The 12,500-nt window shown below is 44.6% G+C and overlaps 1 long non-coding RNA gene across 1 annotated transcript in view; it reads left to right on the top strand.

The window, feature by feature from the left end:
- The window catches only part of LOC138854744 (uncharacterized), a 73,004-nt gene extending 71,684 nt beyond the window's left edge, over positions 1-1,320 (top strand). The window contains exon 2 of the long non-coding RNA XR_011393921.1: positions 1,038-1,320. This is a non-coding gene — a long non-coding RNA (uncharacterized lncRNA). The remainder of the gene's footprint in view (positions 1-1,037) is intronic.
- Positions 1,321-12,500: the final 11,180 nt, after the last annotated feature.

The raw sequence follows: 12,500 nt of genomic DNA, 5'->3' as shown, positions 1-12,500 counted from the left end.
TGTATCGTTGGGGATAAGATGAACTTAAATTGCCAGCAATGTTCTGCATTACCAGGGACATTCTATATAGTATGTCAGAGGTGTCAGCTATGGTCTGTATAAGTTGTATCAAGAAATTGTAGAAACAAGGATGATTTATTATTATTATTAATATTATTATTATTATTATTATTATTATTATTATTATTATTATTATTGCAACTACTATATTAGATTTAACATTTAAGTCAATATAAGGTAAGCATTTTGATTGGTAATATACCACTTTCTCAATCTGAATCACTATTTTCCATATATATACCGAGAAAGATACCATAGAGTCAATAAAAAAATAATGCAGACTGGTGTTATTTCTCTTTCCACTTCTCTTTCTCTTTCCACTTTACTTTCACGAGGTAGTCAAACCTCAATTCCTGCGTGATTCGTTTAGAGACTTCATATACCCTATTTGTTTGGATCTCAAAAGACCTTTAAGGTGAAAACCAGGCGATGTACTGTTTTCTTTGGGTCTAATCTTATTGTCTGTGGCTCACTAGCACATAAAGTTTGGTATCACCATTCTCATCAGTATTGCTCTCCATACTCGTATGTTCGGTCCTTCATGAGATTCCTAGTTACTCCAGTCTAATTATGTAAGGTTGAAGTCCCCCTATGTGAACATTCCTTGCTGCCTTTTCCATGTAATAATCATGGTCCTTCTGTTGTCTAAAACTAATGTATTGATCTCCTGCTATTTGGTGGTGGATTAAAGAATATTATTACTACTACCTTGTATCATCAATTCGTGATTGTGGTGGACGGTGTTGGTCAGCCAATACTTGTTCAAGTTCTGATTAGCCTCGAGGCTAGACACAGATACCTGTCTAACCTTTACCCTCTACTCACCCTTGATCCTTATATTCTTTCAAATACCGATGATTAGTGATTAAACCTGCCACTTCTTTCCTGACATGTTTTCTTCTTTTACCCGTAGTACTTAATACCCTGATGGGAATATTAAATCTGTTAATATATCGCTTTATTTCAATACAAACCAGGGTGTTCCGTGGCTTGGTTGGCAACTGTCTGTGATTCAGTCACCGACACGGATGGAAACATTGGGCGTGTTTCCTCATACCTGCTGTCCGTGTTCACTTGGAAGTAGATACCTGTGTGTTAGTGGACTGGTGTGGGTCGCATCCTGGGGAACAAGATTGAAGGGCCCCAGTGGAAATAAAACAGTCCTCGGTGATACACTGACTTTCTTGAGTTGACCTGTGTGGGTAACCCACCGGGTTGAAAAATACCAACAAATCTTGCCTTACAATGAGAGTTATCATTTCTAAGGGTTTTATTTGCCTTCACGAAGTTAATTTTATATTGTTTATTGATACTGTCTACCATCATGTAACACTGAACTCTGTAAACTCTATTTTTGACGTACTGGAGCTCTATTGTTAGTTAAGGTTAGGTTAATAGGTAGGGCATACTCAGACTCTAGTAGGTCTGAAGTGGGTATATTTGAAGTGTTTGAGGTTTAGGGTTGGGGATCCTTGTAATGAATGGTCGTGGTGGGTAAGAGATGGTAATGGAATTATCAACATCCTCGTAACATGTACACACACACGTCTGGAGAGGTCAGCTGATGACCCTTGACCTCTCTCCGTTCTGGTCACCTGGGGAGAGAAGGAAAATTAAGTATACATAGGAATCTAAAGTTAATTTACTGGATATATTAAAAATGAAAAGAATCAACGATGATTCTCAAAGGAGTTAGTCACTGATAGTGTACTGTGCTGTGACAGTGACTGATAGTGTACTGTGTTGTGACAGTGACTGATAGTGTACTGTGCTGTGACACAGTGACTGATAGTGTACTCTGCTGTGACACAGTGACTGATAGTGTACTGTGCTGTGACAGTGACTGATAGTGTACTGTGCTGTGACAGTGACTGATAGTGTACTGTGCTGTGACACAGTGACTGATAGTGTACTGTGCTGTGACAGTGACTGATAGTGTACTGTGCTGTGACACAGTCACTGATAGTGTACTGTGTTGTGACAGTGACTGATAGTGTACTGTGTTGTGACAGTGACTGATAGTGTACTGTGTTGTGACAGTGACTGATAGTGTACTGTGCTGTGACACAGTGACTGATAGTGTACTGTGCTGTGACAGTGACTGATAGTGTACTGTGTTGTGACAGTGACTGATAGTGTACTGTGCTGTGACACAGTGACTGATAGTGTACTGTGCTGTGACACAGTGACTGATAGTGTACTGTATTGTGACAGTGACTGATAGTGTACTGTGCTGTGACACAGTCACTGATAGTGTACTGTGTTGTGACAGTGACTGATAGTGTACTGTGCTGTGACAGTGACTGATAGTGTACTGTGCTGTGACAGTGACTGATAGTGTACTGTGCTGTGACAGTGACTGATAGTGTACTGTGCTGTGACACAGTCACTGATAGTGTACTGTGCTGTGACAGTCACTGATAGTGTACTGTGCTGTGACAGTGACTGATAGTGTACTGTGCTGTGACACAGTGACTGATAGTGTACTGTGCTGTGACAGTGACTGATAGTGTACTGTGCTGTAACACAGTCACTGATAGTGTACTGTGCTGTGACAGTCACTGATAGTGTACTGTGCTGTGACAGTGACTGATAGTGTACTGTGCTGTGACACAGTCACTGATAGTGTACTGTGCTGTGACACAGTCACTGATAGTGTACTGTGCTGTGACAGTGACTGATAGTGTACTGTGCTGTGACACAGTCACTGATAGTGTACTGTGCTGTGACAGTGACTGATAGTGTACTGTGCTGTGACAGTGACTGATAGTGTACTGTGCTGTGACAGTCACTGATAGTGTACTGTGCTGTGACACAGTCACTGATAGTGTACTGTGCTGTGACACAGTCACTGATAGTGTACTGTGCTGTGACACAGTCACTGATAGTGTACTGTGCTGTGACACAGTCACTGATAGTGTACTGTGCTGTGACACAGTCACTGATAGTGTACTGTGCTGTGACACAGTCACTGATAGTGTACTGTGCTGTGACACAGTGACTGATAGTGTACTGTGCTGTGACACAGTGACTGATAGTGTACTGTGCTGTGACACAGTCACTGATAGTGTACTGTGCTGTGACACAGTGACTGATAGTGTACTGTGCTGTGACACAGTGACTGATAGTGTACTGTGTTGTGACACAGTCACTGATAGTGTACTGTGCTGTGACACAGTCACTGATAGTGTACTGTGCTGTGACACAGTGACTGATAGTGTACTGTGCTGTGACACAGTGACTGATAGTGTACTGTGTTGTGACACAGTGACTGATAGTGTACTGTGCTGTGACACAGTGACTGATAGTGTACTGTGTTGTGACACAGTGACTGATAGTGTACTGTGTTGTGACACAGTGACTGATAGTGTACTGTGTTGTGACACAGTCACTGATAGTGTACTGTGCTGTGACACAGTCACTGATAGTGTACTGTGCTGTGACAGTCACTGATAGTGTACTGTGCTGTGACACAGTCACTGATAGTGTACTGTGCTGTGACACAGTCACTGATAGTGTACTGTGCTGTGACACAGTCACTGATAGTGTACTGTGTTGTGACACAGTGACTGATAGTGTACTGTGCTGTGACACAGTGACTGATAGTGTACTGTGTTGTGACACAGTCACTGATAGTGTACTGTGCTGTGACACAGTGACTGATAGTGTACTGTGTTGTGACACAGTGACTGATAGTGTACTGTGTTGTGACACAGTGACTGATAGTGTACTGTGTTGTGACACAGTCACTGATAGTGTACTGTGCTGTGACACAGTCACTGATAGTGTACTGTGCTGTGACACAGTGACTGATAGTGTACTGTGCTGTGACACAGTCACTGATAGTGTACTGTGCTGTGACACAGTCACTGATAGTGTACTGTGCTGTGACACAGTCACTGATAGTGTACTGTGTTGGGACACAGTCACTGATAGTGTACTGTGCTGTGACACAGTCACTGATAGTGTACTGTGTTGTGACACAGTCACTGATAGTGTACTGTGCTGTGACACAGTCACTGATAGTGTACTGTGCTGTGACACAGTCACTGATAGTGTACTGTGCTGTGACACAGTCACTGATAGTGTACTGTGTTGTGACACAGTCACTGATAGTGTACTGTGTTGTGACACAGTCACTGATAGTGTACTGTGCTGTGACACAGTCACTGATAGTGTACTGTGTTGTGACACAGTCACTGATAGTGTACTGTGTTGTGACACAGTCACTGATAGTGTACTGTGCTGTGACACAGTCACTGATAGTGTACTGTGCTGTGACACAGTGACTGATAGTGTACTGTGCTGTGACACAGTCACTGATAGTGTACTGTGCTGTGACACAGTCACTGATAGTGTACTGTGCTGTGACAGTGACTGATAGTGTACTGTGCTGTGACAGTCACTGATAGTGTACTGTGCTGTGACACAGTCACTGATAGTGTACTGTGTTGTGACACAGTGACTGATAGTGTACTGTGCTGTGACACAGCCACTGATAGTGTACTGTGCTGTGACACAGTCACTGATAGTGTACTGTGCTGTGACACAGTGACTGATAGTGTACTGTGCTGTGACACAGTCACTGATAGTGTACTGTGCTGTGACACAGTCACTGATAGTGTACTGTGCTGTGACAGTGACTGATAGTGTACTGTGCTGTGACACAGTCACTGATAGTGTACTGTGCTGTGACACAGTGACTGATAGTGTACTGTGCTGTGACACAGTCACTGATAGTGTACTGTGCTGTGACACAGTGACTGATAGTGTACTGTGCTGTGACACAGTGACTGATAGTGTACTGTGCTGTGACACAGTCACTGATAGTGTACTGTGCTGTGACACAGTCACTGATAGTGTACTGTGCTGTGACACAGTGACTGATAGTGTACTGTGCTGTGACACAGTGACTGATAGTGTACAGTGCTGTGACACAGTGACTGATAGTGTACTGTGCTGTGACACAGTGACTGATAGTGTACAGTGCTGTGACACAGTGACTGATAGTGTACAGTGCTGTGACACAGTCACTGATAGTGTACTGTGCTGTGACACAGTGACTGATAGTGTACAGTGCTGTGACACAGTCACTGATAGTGTACAGTGCTGTGACACAGTCACTGATAGTGTACTGTGCTGTGACACAGTCACTGATAGTGTACTGTGCAGTGACACAGTGACTGATAGTGTACTGTGCTGTGACACAGTGACTGATAGTGTACTGTGCTGTGACACAGTCACTGATAGTGTACTGTGCTGTGACACAGTCACTGATAGTGTACTGTGTTGTGACACAGTCACTGATAGTGTACTGTGTTGTGACACAGTCACTGATAGTGTACTGTGCTGTGACAGTCACTGATAGTGTACTGTGCTGTGACACAGTGACTGATAGTGTACTGTGCAGTGACACAGTGACTGATAGTGTACTGTGCTGTGACACAGTCACTGATAGTGTACTGTGTTGTGACACAGTGACTAATAGTGTACTGTGTTGTGACACAGTCACTGATAGTGTACTGTGCTGTGACACAGTCACTGATAGTGTACTGTGCTGTGACACAGTGACTGATAGTGTACTGTGCTGTGACACAGTGACTGATAGTGTACTGTGCTGTGACACAGTGACTGATAGTGTACTGTGCTGTGACACAGTCACTGATAGTGTACTGTGCTGTGACACAGTCACTGATAGTGTACTGTGCTGTGACACAGTGACTGATAGTGTACTGTGCTGTGACACAGTGACTGATAGTGTACTGTGCTGTGACACAGTCACTGATAGTGTACTGTGCTGTGACACAGTCACTGATAGTGTACTGTGTTGTGACACAGTGACTGATAGTGTACTGTGTTGTGACACAGTCACTGATAGTGTACTGTGCTGTGACACAGTCACTGATAGTGTACTGTGCTGTGACACAGTGACTGATAGTGTACTGTGCAGTGACACAGTGACTGATAGTGTACTGTGCTGTGACACAGTCACTGATAGTGTACTGTGTTGTGACACAGTGACTGATAGTGTACTGTGTTGTGACACAGTCACTGATAGTGTACTGTGCTCTGACACAGTGACTCATAGTGTACTGTGCTGTGACACAGTCACTGATAGTGTACTGTGCTGTGACAGTCACTGATAGTGTACTGTGCTGTGACACAGTCACTGATAGTGTACTGTGCTGTGACACAGTCACTGATAGTGTACTGTGCTGTGACACAGTCACTGATAGTGTACTGTGCTGTGACACAGTGACTGATAGTGTACTGTGCTGTGACACAGTCACTGATAGTGTACTGTGCTGTGACACAGTCACTGATAGTGTACTGTGCTGTGACACAGTCACTGATAGTGTACTGTGCTCTGACACAGTGACTCATAGTGTACTGTGCTGTGACACAGTCACTGATAGTGTACTGTGCTGTGACAGTCACTGATAGTGTACTGTGCTGTGACACAGTCACTGATAGTGTACTGTGCTGTGACACAGTCACTGATAGTGTACTGTGCTGTGACAGTCACTGATAGTGTACTGTGCTGTGACACACTGACTGATAGTGTACTGTGCTGTGACACAGTCACTGATAGTGTACTGTGCTGTGACACAGTCACTGATAGTGTACTGTGCTGTGACACAGTCACTGATAGTGTACTGTGCTGTGACACAGTGACTGATAGTGTACTGTGCTGTGACACAGTCACTGATAGTGTACTGTGCTGTGACAGTCACTGATAGTGTACTGTGCTGTGACACAGTGACTGATAGTGTACTGTGCTGTGACACAGTCACTGATAGTGTACTGTGCTGTGACACAGAGACTGATAGTGTACTGTGCTGTGACACAGTCACTGATAGTGTACTGTGCTGTGACACAGTCACTGATAGTGTACTGTGCTGTGACAGTCACTGATAGTGTACTGTGCTGTGACACAGTCACTGATAGTGTACTGTGCTGTGACACAGTCACTGATAGTGTACTGTGCTGTGACAGTCACTGATAGTGTACTGTGCTGTGACACAGTGACTGATAGTGTACTGTGCTGTGACACAGTCACTGATAGTGTACTGTGCTGTGACACAGTGACTGATAGTGTACTGTGCTGTGACACAGTCACTGATAGTGTACTGTGCTGTGACACAGTGACTGATAGTGTACTGTGCTGTGACACAGTCACTGATAGTGTACTGTGCTGTGACAGTCACTGATAGTGTACTGTGCTGTGACACAGTGACTGATAGTGTACTGTGCTGTGACACAGTCACTGATAGTGTACTGTGCTGTGACACAGAGACTGATAGTGTACTGTGCTGTGACACAGTCACTGATAGTGTACTGTGCTGTGACACAGTCACTGATAGTGTACTGTGCTGTGACACAGTGATTGATAGTGTACTGTGCTGTGACAGTCACTGATAGTGTTCTGTGCTGTGACACAGTGACTGATAGTGTACTTTGCTGTGACACAGTCACTGATAGTGTACTGTGCTGTGACAGTCACTGATAGTGTACTGTGCTGTGACACAGTGACTGATAGTGTAATGTGCTGTGACACAGTGACTGATAGTGTACTGTGCTGTGACACAGTCACTGATAGTGTACTGTGCTGTGACACAGTCACTGATAGTGTACTGTGCTGTGACACAGTCACTGATAGTGGACTGTGCTGTGACAGTCACTGATAGTGTACTGTGCTGTGACACAGTCACTGATAGTGTACTGTGCTCTGACACAGTCACTGATAGTGTATTCTGCTGTGACAGTCACTGATAGTGTACTGTGCTGTGACACAGTCACTGATAGTGTATTCTGCTGTGACACAGTCACTGATAGTTTACTGTGCTGTGACAGTCACTGATAGTGTACTGTGCTGTGACACAGTCACTGATAGTGTACTGTGCTGTGACAGTCACTGATAGTGTACTGTGCTGTGACACAGTCACTGATAGTGTACTGTGCTGTGACAAAGTCACTGATAGTGCACTATGCTGTGACACAGTGACTGATAGTGTACTGTGCTGTGACAGTCACTGATAGTGTACTGTGCTGTGACAGTAACTGATAGTGTACTGTGCTGTGACAGTCACTGATAGTGTACTGTGCTGTGACACAGACACTGATAGTGTATTCTGCTGTGACAGTCACTAATAGTGTACTGTGCTGTGACACAGTCACTGATAGTGTATTCTGCTGTGACACAGTCACTGATAGTGTACTGTGCTGTGACACAGTGACTGATAGTGTACTGTGCTGTGACACAGTCACTTATAGTGTATTGTGCTGTGACACAGTGACTGATAGTGTACTGTGCTATGACACAGTCACTGATAGTGTATTTTGCTGTGACACAGTGACTGATAGTGTACTGTGCTGTGACAGTCACTGATAGTGTACTGTGCTGTGACACAGTCACTTATAGTGTATTGTGCTGTGACACAGTGACTGATAGTGTACTGTGCTATGATACAGTCACTGATAGTGTACTGTGCTGTGACACAGTCACTGATAGTGTACTGTGCTGTGACACAGTGACTGATAGTGTGCTGTGACAGTCACTGATAGTGTACTGTGCTGTGACAGTCACTGATAGTGTACTGTGCTGTGACACAGTGACTGATAGTGTACTATGCTGTGACACAGTGACTGATAGTGTACTGTGCTGTGACAGTCACTGATAGTGTACTGTGCTGTGACAGTCACTGATAGTGTACTGTGCTGTGACACAGTCACTGATAGTGTACTGTGCTGTGACACAGTCACTGATAGTGTATTCTGCTGTGACACAGTCACTGATAGTGTACTGTGCTGTGACACAGTGACTGATAGTGTACTGTGCTGTGACACAGTGACTGATAGTGTACTGTGCTGTGACACAGTGACTGATAGTGTACTGTGCGGTGACACAGTCACTGATAGTGTACTGTGCTATGACAGTGACTGATAGTGTACTGTGCTGTGACACAGTCACTGATAGTGTACTGTGCTGTGACACAGTGACTGATAGTGTACTGTGCTGTGACACAGTCACTGATAGTGTACTGTGCTGTGACAGTCACTGATAGTGTACTGTGCTGTGACACAGTCACTGATAGTGTACTGTGCTGTGACAGTCACTGATAGTGTACTGTGCTGTGACACAGTGACTGATAGTGTACTTTGCTGTGACACAGTCACTGATAGTGTACTGTGCTGTGACAGTCACTGATAGTGTACTGTGCTGTGACACAGTGACTGATAGTGTAATGTGCTGTGACACAGTGACTGATAGTGTACTGTGCTGTGACACAGTCACTGATAGTGTACTGTGCTGTGACACAGTCACTGATAGTGTACTGTGCTGTGGCACAGTCACTGATAGTGGACTGTGCTGTGACAGTCACTGATAGTGGACTGTGCTGTGACAGTCACTGATAGTGTACTGTGCTGTGACACAGTCACTGATAGTGTACTGTGCTGTGACACAGTCACTGATAGTGTATTCTGCTGTGACAGTCACTGATAGTGTACTGTGCTGTGACACAGTCACTGATAGTGTATTTTGCTGTGACACAGTCACTGATAGTGTACTGTGCTGTGACAGTCACTGATAGTGTACTGTGCTGTGACACAGTCACTGATAGTGTACTGTGCTGTGACACAGTCACTGATAGTGTACTGTGCTGTGACAAAGTCACTGATAGTGTACTGTGCTGTGACACAGTCACTGATAGTGTACTGTGCTGTGACAGTCACTCATAGTGTACTGTGCTGTGACACAGTCACTGATAGTGTACTGTGCTGTGACACAGTGACTGATAGTGTACTGTGCTGTGACACAGTCACTGATAGTGCACTGTGCTGTGACAGTCACTGATAGTGTACTGTGCTGTGACAGTCACTGATAGTGTACTGTGCTGTGACACAGTGACTGATAGTGTACTGTGCTGTAACACAGTGACTGATAGTGTACTGTACTGTGACACAGTGACTGATAGTGTACTTTGCTGTGACAGTCACTGATAGTGAACTGTGCTGTGACACAGTGACTGATAGTGTACTATGCTGTGACACAGTGACTGATAGTGTACTGTGCTGTGACACAGTCACTGATAGTGTACTGTGCTGTGACAGTAACTGATAGTGTACTGTGCTGTGACACAGTCACTGATAGTGTACTGTGCTGTGACACAGTCACTGATAGTGTATTCTGCTGTGACAGTCACTAATAGTGTACTGTGCTGTGACACAGTCACTGATAGTGTATTCTGCTGTGACACAGTCACTGATAGTGTACTGTGCTGTGACACAGTGACTGATAGTGTACTGTGCTGTGACACAGTCACTTATAGTGTATTGTGCTGTGACACAGTGACTGATAGTGTACTGTGCTATGACACAGTCACTGATAGTGTATTGTGCTGTGACACAGTGACTGATAGTGTACTGTGCTGTGACACAGTGACTGATAGTGTACTGTGCTGTGACACAGTGACTGATAGTGTACTGTGCTGTGACAGTCACTGATAGTGTACTGTGCTGTGACAATCACTGATAGTGTACTGTGCTGTGACACAGTGACTGATAGTGTACTATGCTGTGACACAGTGACTGATAGTGTACTGTGCTGTGACACAGTCACTGATAGTGTACTGTGCTGTGACAGTCACTGATAGTGTACTGTGCTGTGACACAGTCACTGATAGTGTACTGTGCTGTGACACAGTCACTGATAGTGTATTCTGCTGTGACAGTCACTAATAGTGTACTGTGCTGTGACACAGTCACTGATAGTGTATTCTGCTGTGACACAGTCACTGATAGTGTACTGTGCTGTGACATAGTGACTGATAGTGTACTGTGCTGTGACAGTCACTGATAGTGTATTGTGCTGTGACACAGTGACTGATAGTGTACTGTGCTGTGACACAGTGACTGATAGTGTACTGTGCTGTGACACAGTCACTGATAGTGTACTGTGCTGTGACAGTCACTGATAGTGTACTGTGCTGTGACACAGTCACTGATAGTGTACTGTGCTGTGACACAGTGACAGATAGTGTACTGTGCTGTGACAGTGACTGATAGTGTACTGTGCTGTGACACAGTCATTGATAGTGTACTGTGCTGTGACACAGTCACTGATAGTGTACTGTGCTGTGACAGTCACTGATAGTGTACTGTGCTGTGACACAGTCACTGATAGTGTACTGTGCTGTGACACAGTCACTGATAGTGTATTCTGCTGTGACAGTCACTGATGGTGTACTGTGCTGTGACACAGTGACTGATAGTGTATTCTGCTGTGACACACACTGATAGTGTACTGTGCTGTGACACAGTCACTGATAGTGTACTGTGCTGTGACACAGTCACTGATACTGTATTGTGCTGTGACACAGTGACTGATAGTGTACTGTGCTGTGACAGTCACTGATAGTGTATTGTGCTGTGACACAGTGACTGATAGTGTACTGTGCTGTGACAGTCACTGATAGTGTACTGTGCTGTGATAGTCACTGAAAGTGTACTGTGCTGTGACACAGTCACTGATAGTGTATTGTGCTGTGACACAGTGACTGATAGTGTACTGTGCTGTGACAGTCACTGATAGTGTATTGTGCTGTGACACAGTGACTGATAGTGTACTGTGCTGTGACAGTCACTGATAGTGTACTGTGCTGTGATAGTCACTGAAAGTGTACTGTGCTGTGACACAGTCACTGATAGTGTATTGTGCTGTGACACAGTGACTGATAGTGTACTGTGCTGTGACAATCACTGATAGTGTACTGTGCTGTGACACAGTCACTGATAGTGTACTGTTCTGTGACAGTCACTGATAGTGCACTGTGCTGTGACACAGTCACTGATAGTGTACTGTGCTGTGACAGTCACTGATAGTGTACTGTGCTGTGACAGTCACTGATAGTGTACTGTGCTGTGACAGTCACTGATAGTGTACTGTGCTGTGACACAGTCACTGATAGTGTACTGTGCTGTGACACAGTCACTGATAGTGTACTGTGCTGTGACACAGTCACTGATAGTGTACTGTGCTGTGACACAGTCACTGATAGTGTACTGTGCTGTGACACAGTCACTGATAGTGTACTGTGCTGTGACACAGTCACTGATAGTGTACTGTGCTGTGACACAGTCACTGATAGTGTACTGTGCTGTGACACAGTCACTGATAGTGTACTGTGCTGTGACAGTCACTGATAGTGTACTGTGCTGTGACAGTCACTGAGAGTGTACTGTGCTGTGTCACAGTCACTGATAGTGTACTGTGCTGTGACAGTCACTGATAGTGTTCTGTGCTGTGACAATCACTGATAGTGTACTGTTCTGTGACACAGTCATTGATAGTGTACTGTGCTGTGACACAGTCACTGATAGTGTCCTGTGCTGTGACACAGTCACTGATAGTGTACTGTGCTGTGACACAGTAACTGATA

Source organism: Cherax quadricarinatus, chromosome 68 (assembly GCF_038502225.1).
Source record: "Cherax quadricarinatus isolate ZL_2023a chromosome 68, ASM3850222v1, whole genome shotgun sequence".
NCBI lineage: Eukaryota > Metazoa > Arthropoda > Malacostraca > Decapoda > Parastacidae > Cherax > Cherax quadricarinatus.
This window is presented reverse-complemented; position numbering and strand designations above follow the sequence as displayed.